Below are 12,196 nucleotides of genomic sequence, written 5' to 3' on the forward strand. Positions count from 1 at the left end.
TTTCTCTCGCCTCTTTTACTTACGTTCCCATTCTTACACCTATTGTTACCCCCTTACACCTATCCTATCTGTACCTTTTGCCTTGCTCTTACCTTCCTCTAAGATTTCCTCCTCCTCACCTCTCTCTTGCCTTACTAAATGCCCCGTGCATTTTTTGTCTCAGCCATACACAAACTAAGACTTGTTTGCAAGTGCTGCTGGGAGGTAATAAACCCAATAGTTTAAGTATAGGCATCGATAGGCATAAAATAGCTTCAAACTCCACATTAATCCAACAAGAGCAGCTGCATTAACTGCAAATTCCACAGCGACTACAGTGATTAGAAAAGCAGTTGAAGAATGGAACACACTAGTGAACATTCTGCATCTACATCCACCACCGAGATAATGTTATTAAAACAAGAATAAAACCAGTGCACTAAAACAGAAACGAGAAAGAAACTGGAAAAGTAGGAAACCACTCATTTTAAATTTTGACTCATATATCACAGTAACAAGCATATCGTGAGTAACCGAACTCAATTACTGGCTCACCATAGGCCGTGCTAAATGGACATTTTGTTCTGAGTAGCTAAATCTAAAACCACAATACCAACAACCTTGTCTCATCACAATCGACTTAATAATGGTCCAAGACGGAGCGAAACGTCGTCGTCTCTAATTTTTTTTTTTATTTTTTATTTTTGCAGGGATATTCCAGCGCGTGCCCTAAGTCTCTGGCTGGCCCAGTACGTGTGGCTTGTTTCCGTTTTACTAGGGCGGAGCATGAGTATTTATGACTCGTATGGTCGCTTAAGTAAGATTTTGCCATTTGTGTTTAACAACTTCTTCTGCTCTGTGAATCGATGTTGAAGTCTTAATGGGTTTGTAACTGTGTACTGTGTTAGAAAATGTTCCAGTGGTCTGTCGGGCATTTCTCCACAGTGCTGTCTCTTTATCTTCTGGTGTATTGTTTAGTCAACACACCAGAAGATAAAGAAGAACACACACAATAACAACACATTCAGCCACGTTATTGTGACTCATCATCTACGTAGCAGTAAGTGTTACAATACAAGGTGTGGCAGTAAATGTTACATTGCAAGGTGGGGCAGTGTTACAGTTCAAAGTGTGGCAGTATTACAATACAAGGTGTGGCAGTAGATGGTACATTGCAAGGTAGGGCAGTGTTACAGTTCAAGGTGTGGCAGTATTACAATACAAGGTGTGGCAGTACATGGTACAACAAAAGGTGTGGCAGTAGTATTAGAAGGCATCCCTCTGTCTCAGGAGACTATAAAGTTGCGCTCTGGTTGTGGGTCAGGAGTGGCCTTTCCAGGGTGCAAAGCCAGGGTAGATACGTTAAAGAATCAAAGACAACACAATGTTAATGTGTTGATACGGAGGAGAAGCCGTAGACCTTTGCAGCAGGTCCCCTACCCCCCCCCCCCCCCACGGCGCCGTCAGTCAACAAGTAGGTAAATGTTACAATACACGGTTATCTTAAGATGATTTCGGGCTTAGTGTCCACGCGGCCCGGTCCTCCTCCAGGCCTCCATCCCCAGGAAGCAGTCCGTGACAGCTGACTAACTCCCAGGTACCTATTTACTGCTAGGTAACAGGCGCATCAGGGTGAAAGAAACTCTGCCTACTGTTTCTCGCCAGCACCCGGGATCGAACCCGGGACCACAGGATCACGCGTGCAGTGTTCTGTCCGCTCAGCCACCGGCTCCCCTGAAGGTGTGAAGTGTTTCTACGCATGGTGTGGCAGAGTTACAATGCAAGGTGTGGTAGTGTTTCAATTCATGGTATAGCAGAGTTACAATACAAGGTGTGGCAGAGTTATAATACAAGGTGTGGCAGTAAGTATTACAATTCAAGGTGTGGCAGTGTCACATTGCAAGGTAGGCCAGTGTTACAGTACAAGGTGTGGCAGTGTTACAATACAAGGTGTAGTAGTAAGAGCTACATTACAAGGTGTGGAAGTGTTACAATAGCAGGTGCACCACTAAACGTTACAATACACGGGGTGGCATTAAAGGTTACAATAAAGTAACGTTCTACTTGCTGTATTTGAATAGATTACAAAACATATAACCTGCTGTATTTGAACAACCAATGTAGTTTCCCATTACTGTATTTAGACTAACAACGTAACATTCCACATACTGCATATGAATAAATAATATAACGCCCCACATACATTAATTGAAGAACCAAGAAAACGCGCTATTTCCTGTATTTGGAACCCATGGGACCGACCCACCTAATGTATTTGGACTAACAACGTAACGTCCCACATACTGTATTTGGCACCAACGTAATGTACCATCACCAGTTTTACTATTCTTCTTATTTTTGTTTGTTTTACAGAACAAATTCTTCTATGTTTGTTATTTAAAAGTTCAAAAAATAAATAACAAATGATCATGACACTGTAGATCTAATATAGTTTCTCATATATGCTATAATTAGTTAAATATACATATTCACATTTACCAATACTCTGCTGAAGATAATGTAAAACATTAATTAGTAAATTTATCACGGTGTAAATTTAGCTGGAGACAAAAAGTTGAACCTGAGATGAAAGTTGAGCCAGAAGTTGAACCCGAGTCTGCCACTTTAAGGGCGGACGTGCTGGCCGCTGCACCACAGAGCCGGGCACTGGAATTATGATGTTTATTATATAAATGTTGCGGATCAACAGCCCTCCCTCCAGCACTGGCATAGAAGTTCATGCAGCTCAGTTTTAAGTGTTCCTCGAACGCATTTGAGAACTTCAGGTGGAATCCCATCGTCTCCCGGCGCCTTCCCAGTGGAAATTGAATGCAGTGCTCTCTCAACTTCTTCCACAATCGGTTCAAAGTCTAGTTCTTCCATGATGAGCAGACACTCGATTTTATCCAAGGCCTCTATGCTGACCAAGTTATATCTCTGGAGTAGAGTTCGGAGCAACGTTCCACCCAGCGATTCATCTGTTGATCACGATCTTAAATGATCTCTCCAGTGGCTGACTTCAGAGGAGCCGTCCTGTTTTGTGTAGGGCATGTTGCCTGTTTGATCCCTTCGTACATGCCTCTTATGTTGCTGACATTGTCCACGGTCTGCATGCTGGAACAAAGTCGGAGCCAGTAATCGTTAGCACAGCGCCTTGCAGTTTGTTGAACTCTTCTGCAGGCAGTTCGGAGGACCTGTAGGTTTCTTCTCTGAGGGCAGGTTCTTGTAGACTGAGAAGCTCGTCTCTTTTCGTCTTCGAAGGGCAACAGTTCCTCTCCACTGGCCTCGAACCAGTCTGCTGACTTGTTCTGCCTCTTACCGAAGGTGGACATGGCAGTTTTGAAAATAGAGACCCCCGAGGTTTGACCACCTCTCACTTGCGCTATCGCAGGGTGGTCCAAGAAAGGCATTTACAAGCACAGCAGTGAATTCACCCACCTTATGAAGGTCACGGGTACTGTTTACGTTAATGTGTGGTCTTTCCTCCTTCTTTGCTCGGTGGATTTTCCGGGGTTGGAACTTTACTTAGCAAATTACGAGGGAATGGTCGGTATTACAATCTGCGATCTGAAAGCTGCGGGTCAGTTTGACGCTTCTCTGATTGCTACGCCCTGTAAGCAGCATGATCGAGTTGGTGCCAATGCTTAGACCTGGGGTGTCTCCAGGGAACCTTGTAATGGGACTTCGTGTCGAAGACGGAATTGATGACACAGAGATCATAACGACAGCAGAACTCCTAGGAGGCGCTGCCCATTCTCATTCATTTTCCCAAATCCAATGATCAAAATTCAATGAAAATCAAAACTCAATCAAATTCAATTATCAAAATTGCAGATATTTTACAGCACATGATGTAAACAATGTATTAACAGATAATCACAATATTTCTGTAATCAACTTGAACGTTAGATCCCTAGGTAAACACTTCGATGATGTTAGTGCCTTGATTGAAACTATTGACAACAAATTCTCTTTTATTATACTTACTGAAACGTGGTTGAAAGAGGATACTACTCAACTCTTTAACATGCCTAACTACTCGGCAATTCACAACTGTCGTCAAATTCAGAGAGGTGTTGGTACTGCTCTTTACTACCACTAAGAACTAACATGCTTAAAAGTAATTAGAACTAGAGACTGCTGTGGGGAGTATATCTTCGCCAGTTTCAGAGTCAAGGGTGCCGAGTCTGTCCTGTCTGTGGGTGCAGTCTATAGATTCCTTAACACTGATGTGTCCGAATTCAATTCAAACCTTAGAAATCTAATACTAGATAACAGACTGAACAAAAACCATCTAATTATCGCAGGGGACTTTAATATTGACCTCTGCGAGCCTGAACACCCTACTGCCGTTAGCTTCCTCAACTGTATGAATTCCTGCTTCCTCATACCCTTAATCACTAGACCAACTAGAATCACTGATAGTACTGCTACGACTCTAGATCACATCTGGACCAACATAACCTCTCCGCTTACTTCAGGTATAATCACCGATAGCACTACAGACCATTACCCCACATTTCTCTTAACTAACATTATCAAACCACCTCTTGAGTCAAGGGAGTTAAGCTTTAGGCTGCACAATGAAACTGCTATAAACAATTTTTTAACTGCTGCTGATTATGTCAACTGGGAGTCCGAGTTAGGTAACATGGGGGACATCAACCTAGCAGTGCAATCTTTTCTTCAAACAACTCTTAGGCTTTATAACACACACTGTCCTATGCTTACAAAACAAGTCACAAACAAAAGGCTTAACAATCTTTGGCTTACAAAAGGAATACTTAAATCCATTAACAAAAAACACGACCTTGAGAAGAAGTATAGGTTAGGAACCGTCTCCAAAGAATTCTCAAAGAATTACTCGTTATTGCTATCTAAAATAATTAGACGAGCCAAAACTAAATACTATGAAGATAAATTTACCCAAATAAAGAGCAACATTAAAAAAACTTGGAGCACAATTTCACAAATATTGGGATCAAAGAAGATTTTAAATAACAAACCAACACTACTGTCCAATAACGTTGGTCAGCTTTCAGCCTCTGATTCTGCTATTGAGTTCAATAGGTTCTTCTCTTCCATTGGGTCATCCCTTGCAAATGATATTCCATCTTCCAGTAATGTTGTTAAGGACTATCTTACAGGTAACTATCCACAGTCTCTGTACCTAAAGCCTACTAATTCCACTGATGTCAATGAGGTAATCCTTTCCCTTAAAACCAAGTCTAGTGCCCTCGAGGAGATACCAACTTTAATTTACAAAAAAGCCTCCAGATCTTTAGCCCCTGCTATTGCATTGCTCTTCAACAAGTCACTTGAACTCCAAACCTTTCCAGACATTCTAAAAATAGCAAGAGTAACCCCTGTCCACAAATGTGGTGATCTCACAGATGTTAACAACTACAGACCTATATCAATCCTGCCTAACTTGTTAAAAATATTTGAAAAACTAATCTACAAGCAGCTTTTCTAGCCAAACACAATATACTTAGCTCTTGTCAATATGGCTTCAGACCCCAAAAAAACACTAACGATGCACTTATTAGTATGATTAACTTGATTCACGCAGCTCTTGATAAAAAGAAGTTCCCTGTTGGGTTATTTGTGGACCTGCGTAAGGCTTTTGACACTGTCAACCACCGAAACCTTCTTCTTAAATTACATCATTATGGAGTCAGAGGACACTCCCTGCAATACCTCAAATCTTATCATTACTGACAGGCTCCAGTATGTTTCTGTGAATAATACAATTTCTCCCACCCTACCCATCAACATTGGTGTTCCTCAGGGCAGCATACTTGGCCCTCTCCTCTTTCTCATCTACATTAATGACCTTCCAAATACCTCCCAACACCTCAAACCTTTGAGGTGATTGGGAGAAATAGACCTTTGGTCTATTTGCTGACGACACAACCTTCATTTACTCCAGTCCTGACCCCCTTGCTCTAAATGCCACAGTAGATACTGAGCTAAAGAAAGTCCATCTTTGGCTAACTGCCAACAAACTCACCCTTAACATTGACAAAACGTTCTATATTCTGTTTGGCAATAAATCATCTAATCAAATAAATCTCAAAATAAACAATACCCAAATTTGTAATAAATTAGATGGCAAATTCCTTGGCGTTCTCATCGACCAGAAGCTGAATTTCCAAGGACACATTCTAAATATATTAAAAAAGTTTCAAAAACTGTTGGCATTCTTTCTAAGATCAGATATTATGTACCCCGCCCTGCCCTGGTGACTCTCTATTACTCCCTCATCTATCCATATCTCAACTATGGTATTTGTGCTTGGGGTTCTACTACCCAAAATCATTTACGTCCTCTAATTACTCAACACAAAGCTGCTATTAGGACAATATCCAACTCTAGCCCCAGACATCACTCGGTACCCCTACTCAAATCTCTGAATATGTTAGATATTAAGTCACTGCACATTCTCTCATGTGTATTATACATATATAAAACGCTGAACTGTAATGCCAATCCTGACCTCAAAAGATTCATTGAAGGTTGTAACAGAACCCATGAGCACCACACCAGAAATAAATACAGTTTTGATATTCCTAGAGTACGACTTAATCAAACTAGAAATGCTCTTCAAATCAAGGGACCCAGAATGTGGAATGACCTTCCCAACCATGTTAAAGACTGTACCTCTCTCAACCAGTTTAAGATAAATACGAAGCACTACCTAATAAATTCCCTGTAACCTACCTTACCCCTCTGTTGTCAACCCATGTCTGTTTTTTTTTCAAAACAACGCTGTTTGAATGTAATTGTCTGTAATAATTTGTAATTGTATTTTGCTGCTTTTTCAGCCATGTTCCCTCCTCTTTTACCTCTATTTTTATTTGTTCTCAACACATTTTATTCTTTATACCCATTAGTATTAAGCTTTAGTCATTAATGTTTTTCCTTCCAGAAACGCTTTGCGTAATAGTGGCTTTAGGCATTGTATGTACTAGCTCTATCTATTAATCCAACAAACCTTGTAAAATCTCTTGTATGTATGTACCTTACCTAAATAAACATTTATTTATTTATTTATTTATCCAAACTGGCTCAGGCAGCAAGACCAAGAGCTGTGATCAGAACCAACCTTTACATGAAAGTCGCCCAGGAGGAAGACTGGCTCTTGTTGAGGTAGGTCTCTAAGAATTAGGCAGAGGTCATCATAGAATTCGTCCTTCTCTTCGGTAGAGGAGGTCAGTGTGACGGGAAAGTGTAGAAGTGTAGGTGTTCGGCAGTCCTCCTAATGGCTGGTATCAATGCCTATCACATTTTAGAAAAAAATATGAACTGCTTGGCTGTTGTCTGTGGTAGAGTAAGGGAAGACACGCAAAACACATAGTATGAACAATGAAACTTTAATTAACTTTAAAAATTATGAATAAGACAATTCCTTGGCTATGTACAGTGCAAACAAACATGTCAAAAAATATAACATAAAAATTAAGAACTAGGGTGACGTTACTCTACAAATAAAATAAAGACAGAAAAATGATTAACAGGTGCTGAGAATATAGCGCTAGCTGAGAACCTCCACCAATAAACAGAGCGTATATCAGTTCACAGCTTGAGAGCACAAGGATATTCTAACTTCAATGGCTGGTTCAAGCCCAGACATTGACTTGGTAGAGAGCGCTGAGGTGCAGAGGTGCAGGTGTGCAGATGGCGGGTCACCAATCAGAAGCAGGCAGGCTGGAATGGTAGTTTGCTGGTTGACGACGGTGGCGAGCCGGCATGGAGGGAGTGAGGAGTGGGGGGAGTTTAGGGTACGTTTGCCTCCTGGTCGAAACGTTTTGTGCTACTGGTAGACTTATCTTGAAGGTAGCATCTTAGTGTTGTATATATATAAGTAACTTTACGTAGGGATGAGCAGGCTCAATCTCTCTTGAAAGAGATTACCATCACAGTATGCAGGCATTGATGACGCTGACCATTCCTGCTGCTGTATAAAGCTGAAGTTTGATGATACTTGCAGACCCCTCCGTGGGCGGTACTATGGACCCTAGCAATCTATTCCTGACAGCGAAGCCAACGCCATACTCCCTTACCTCTTCTTGTGGTTTGCCCTGCCAGAAGGTAAAATCCTTCTCCCGAATGCTGCCGGTTGCGGGCAGACGTGTCTCCTACGGGGCGACTACGTCCATCTGGATCCCGAGGAGTTCATTGTTGATCACAACTGTCTTGCGGGCGTCGTTCACTTCCAGTAGATCTTCCGAGAGACCCGGTGTCATGAACCTTACATTCCACGTGTCCAGTTTGTGAGCTGGGTGGCTCTGTGTTTTTCTTTTGCCTGGTGCATGGTTGACGATCCGCTTGTTGGATTGTGGTCTAAGCCCCACGCACCAAGTGGAGCAGGCGGACCGTGGCGGGACAGCACATTATTTGCTGGGAGGCTGCCCAGGTTGAGGAGGGCAGTAGCTTTCCTATGCAATCGGATGATTTCTCCCACTGTCCGAAGCAACCCCTGGCGCCTCACTCTACGCCAATTGAGTGGTAGGCTTATCACTGGTAACTCGCTTCCCGTGTTAAGCCATCGTCAAGGCGACGCTGGAGTGTTCTCTCCAGGGCATAGGCCTGGCCAGTAGTTATTGGAGAACCGGCTGTTGCCTATGCAGCAGATCCACCCTTTCCACGCCACCGATGCAATCCTAGGGAACGGCAAGAGTTGGACCAGTAACGTCGCAGGCGTTGCCGGAATGTAGCTGTAAACAGCTGCAAATCGCCTTAGGGACTCTGATTCCGAATTTTTCCTAGGGGTTGACTCCCGAAGCCATTCCCATGAATGGGTTTAGCTGCAAGACAGCAGAGGTTTGATTTCGGGGTTTTCCTTCCCCTAGATGAGCTACCATCCCAGTCTAACGGGTTTTATTTGCCCGAAGCAACTGATTTGCCCACCAGAGGCCCGCCTTCGCCCCTTCTCCTGTTAGTAGAAGCAGTTCCGTAGGGCCTAGAGACTAGGCCACACGAGGAGGCCAGTAGCTGGTCTTGGTTGTCAGAGGCTATTTGAGACTTACGCAATCAGGGACACTTTGCAAACTGTGGGAGTTCATCTCCACAACCCTAAACACCCCTCCCCGGCTATGACAACCCTTGAAACAAGGTGTGGTAGTAAGTATTACAACACATGGTGTGGCAGTGCTACAATATAAGTTGTGGCAGCATGTGTTACAGTATAGGTTTGGCAGAAAGTGTTACAGTATAAGGTGTGGCAGTATTACAATACAAGGTGTGGCAGTAACTGTTACAATACAAGGTGTGGCAGAAAGTGTTACAATGCAAGGTGTGGCAGTTTTGCAAAACAAGGTGTGGTAGTTTTACAATGCAAGTTGTAGCAGTACGTGTTACAATACTAGGTGTGGCAGAAAGTGTTACAATACAAGGTGTGGCAGTTTTGCAAAACAAGGTGTGGTAGTTTTACAATGCAAGTTGTAGCAGTACGTGTTACAATACTAGGTGTGGAAGTGATTCAATAAAATATGCTACAGTTAGTGTTAAAAAAAAGGTGTTGTAGTGTTATAATGCAGGGTGTGACAGTGTTACAATGCAAGGTATGGCGGTATGTTTTACAATACAAAGTATGGCAGTAAGTGTTACAATATAAGGTTTGGCAGTAAGTGCTAGAATTCAAGATGTGGCGCTAAGTCTTACAATGCAAGGTGAAGCACTAGGTGTTACAATAGAACGTGATGCAGTAAATGTGGAATAGAAGGTGTGGCATGTTTCAAAACAAGGTGCGGCAGTAAGTGTTTGAATTAAAGGAAGGTGTGGCAGTGTTACAATACAAGGGGTTGCAGTAAGTTTTACGATACTAAGTGTTACATTAAGTTTGGCAATACAAGGTGCGGCAGTAAGTTTTACAATACAAGGTATTGCAATATTACAATACAAGGACTGACTGTGTTACAATATAAGATATGACAGAAAGAGTTATGATAAAGGTAGAGCAGAGTTACAATACAAGGGGGGGGGGAGATAGTAAAATACAAAGTGAGGTAGTAAATATTTCAATACAAGATGTGGCAGTAAATATTTCAATACAAGATGTGGCAGTAAATATTTCAATACAAGATGTGGCAGCAAATGTTACAATAAAAGGTGTGACAGTAAATATTATAATAAAAGATGTGGCAGTAAGTGCGACAGAATGTGTTACAATACAAGGATTGGCAGAAATTGTTACAGTACAAGGTGTGATAGTAAGTGTTTCAATATAAGGTTTGACAGTAAGTGTTACAATACAAGATGTGGCAGTAGGTATTACAGTAAATGTTGGCAGTTAGTTTTACAAAACAAGGTCTGGCAGTCACTGATACAACAAAGGATTTGCAGTAAATGTTACAATAAAAATTGACAGTAACTGTTGCATCACAAGACGTGGCATTATACACAAGGTGTTACATTACAAGCAGTGACAGAAAGTATTGTGACATTGTATTGTGTTACAATACAAGGTGTGGCAGTAAGCGTTATAATGCAAGGTGAGGTAATATGTTTAAATTCAAGATATGGTAGAAAGTACTAGAATACAAGGTGTGGCAGTGTTACATTTCAAAGTGTGGCAGTGTTAAATTTCAAAGTGTGGCAGTAAATGTTACAAAATAAGCTGTGGCAGCAAGTGTTACAATATAAGATGAGGCAGTTTTAAAATATAAGGCGTTGCACTAAGTGTTACAATATAAAGTGTAGCAGTAAGTGTTCCATCACAAGATATGGAAGTAAGTTTTAAAACTCATGTTTGTGGCAGTAGGTGTTTCAATAAAAAGCATTGCAGTGTTACAATACAAGGTGAGGCAGTAAGTGAAATAATAGAAGGTGTGGCTGTGTAACATTACAAGGTGTGACAATAAGTTTAACAATACATGGTGTGGCAAGAAGTGTTACAACACAAGGTATGGCAGGAGGTTGAACAATATAAGGTGTGGCAGGAAGTGTTAAAATTCAAGGTGTGGCAGAGTAACAACACAAGGTGTGGCAATAAGTGTTTGAATACAAGGTACTTGAATACAAGTAAGTGTTACAATATAGTAGTAGTAGAAGTAGTAGTAGTAGGCATCCTTCAGTCTCGGGAGACTATGGAGTTGCGCCCTAGTTGTCAATCCTGGTGCAGCGCCTGGTGTGACTGATGAGGCCAATCCGAGAGTGGCAGTCCATCCCACACTGAGCACAAACGAAGTCCGATTCTGGTCTGTCTTCCTGGCTACCGGCTTTCCTTCTCTGTCTCTTTGCCTCCGATTCCTGGACTCCTCGAACTTGGAGAGACCTCTTTGAACAGACTGCCCCCAGGCTGAACGGTCTGCAGCCAGTGTCTCCCATATAGCAAGATCGACGTCCATGGCTTTCAGGTCACTTTTGCATACGTCTTTGTACCGTAGCTGGGGCTTGCCTGTTGGACGCTTTCCCTGCATCAGCTCTCCGTGCAGGAGATCCTTGGGGATCCTACCGTCGCTGATTCGCACAACGTGCCCGAGCCAGCGCATTCGTCTCTGTTTCAGCATTGTGTACATGCTGGTGATTCTTGCTCTCCCCAAGTCTGTGTTGTTTGTTACCATGTCCTGCCAGGTAATGTCCAAGATGTGTCGAAGACAGCGCATGTGGTAGGCATTCATCTGTCTTTCCTGACGAGCGCGGAGTGTCCAAGACTCACTGCCATAAAGGAGAGTGCTCAAGACACAGGCTCTGTAAACCTGAATCTTAGTATACTCAGTTAGCCTACTGTTGGCCCACACTCTCTTTGTCAGTCTGGACATGATAGTAGATGCCGTACCGATGTGTTTGTTAAGCTCCGTATCAAGAGAGAGGGAGTCAGAGATTGTGGAGCCCAGGTACACGAAGTCGTGAACGACTTCCAGTTTGGAATCGGAGATGCCGATGTCAGATAGGGAGTCCTATCTGACATCGTTGGAGGTCTTCGGCTGAGTGGGCAGTGACTTCTGCGTCGTCGGCAAAAAGGAAGTCGCGCAGACACCTCAGCCGAACCTTCATCTTGGCTCTCAGCCTGGCGAGGTTGAAGAGCTTTCCATCCGACCTGGTCCGGAGGTAAATGCCTTCCGTGACAGATCCGAAGGCGTGCCGCAGCATAACTGCGAAGAAAATCCCGAATAGGGTTGGAGCCAGTACGCAGCCCTGCTTTACTCCACTTCGGATGACAAAGGTGTTTGATGTTAGGCCATCAAAGACCACGGTGCCCCTAATGTTCTCA

Source organism: Procambarus clarkii, chromosome 23 (genome assembly GCF_040958095.1).
Source record: "Procambarus clarkii isolate CNS0578487 chromosome 23, FALCON_Pclarkii_2.0, whole genome shotgun sequence".
NCBI classification, from domain to species: Eukaryota; Metazoa; Arthropoda; class Malacostraca; order Decapoda; family Cambaridae; genus Procambarus; species Procambarus clarkii.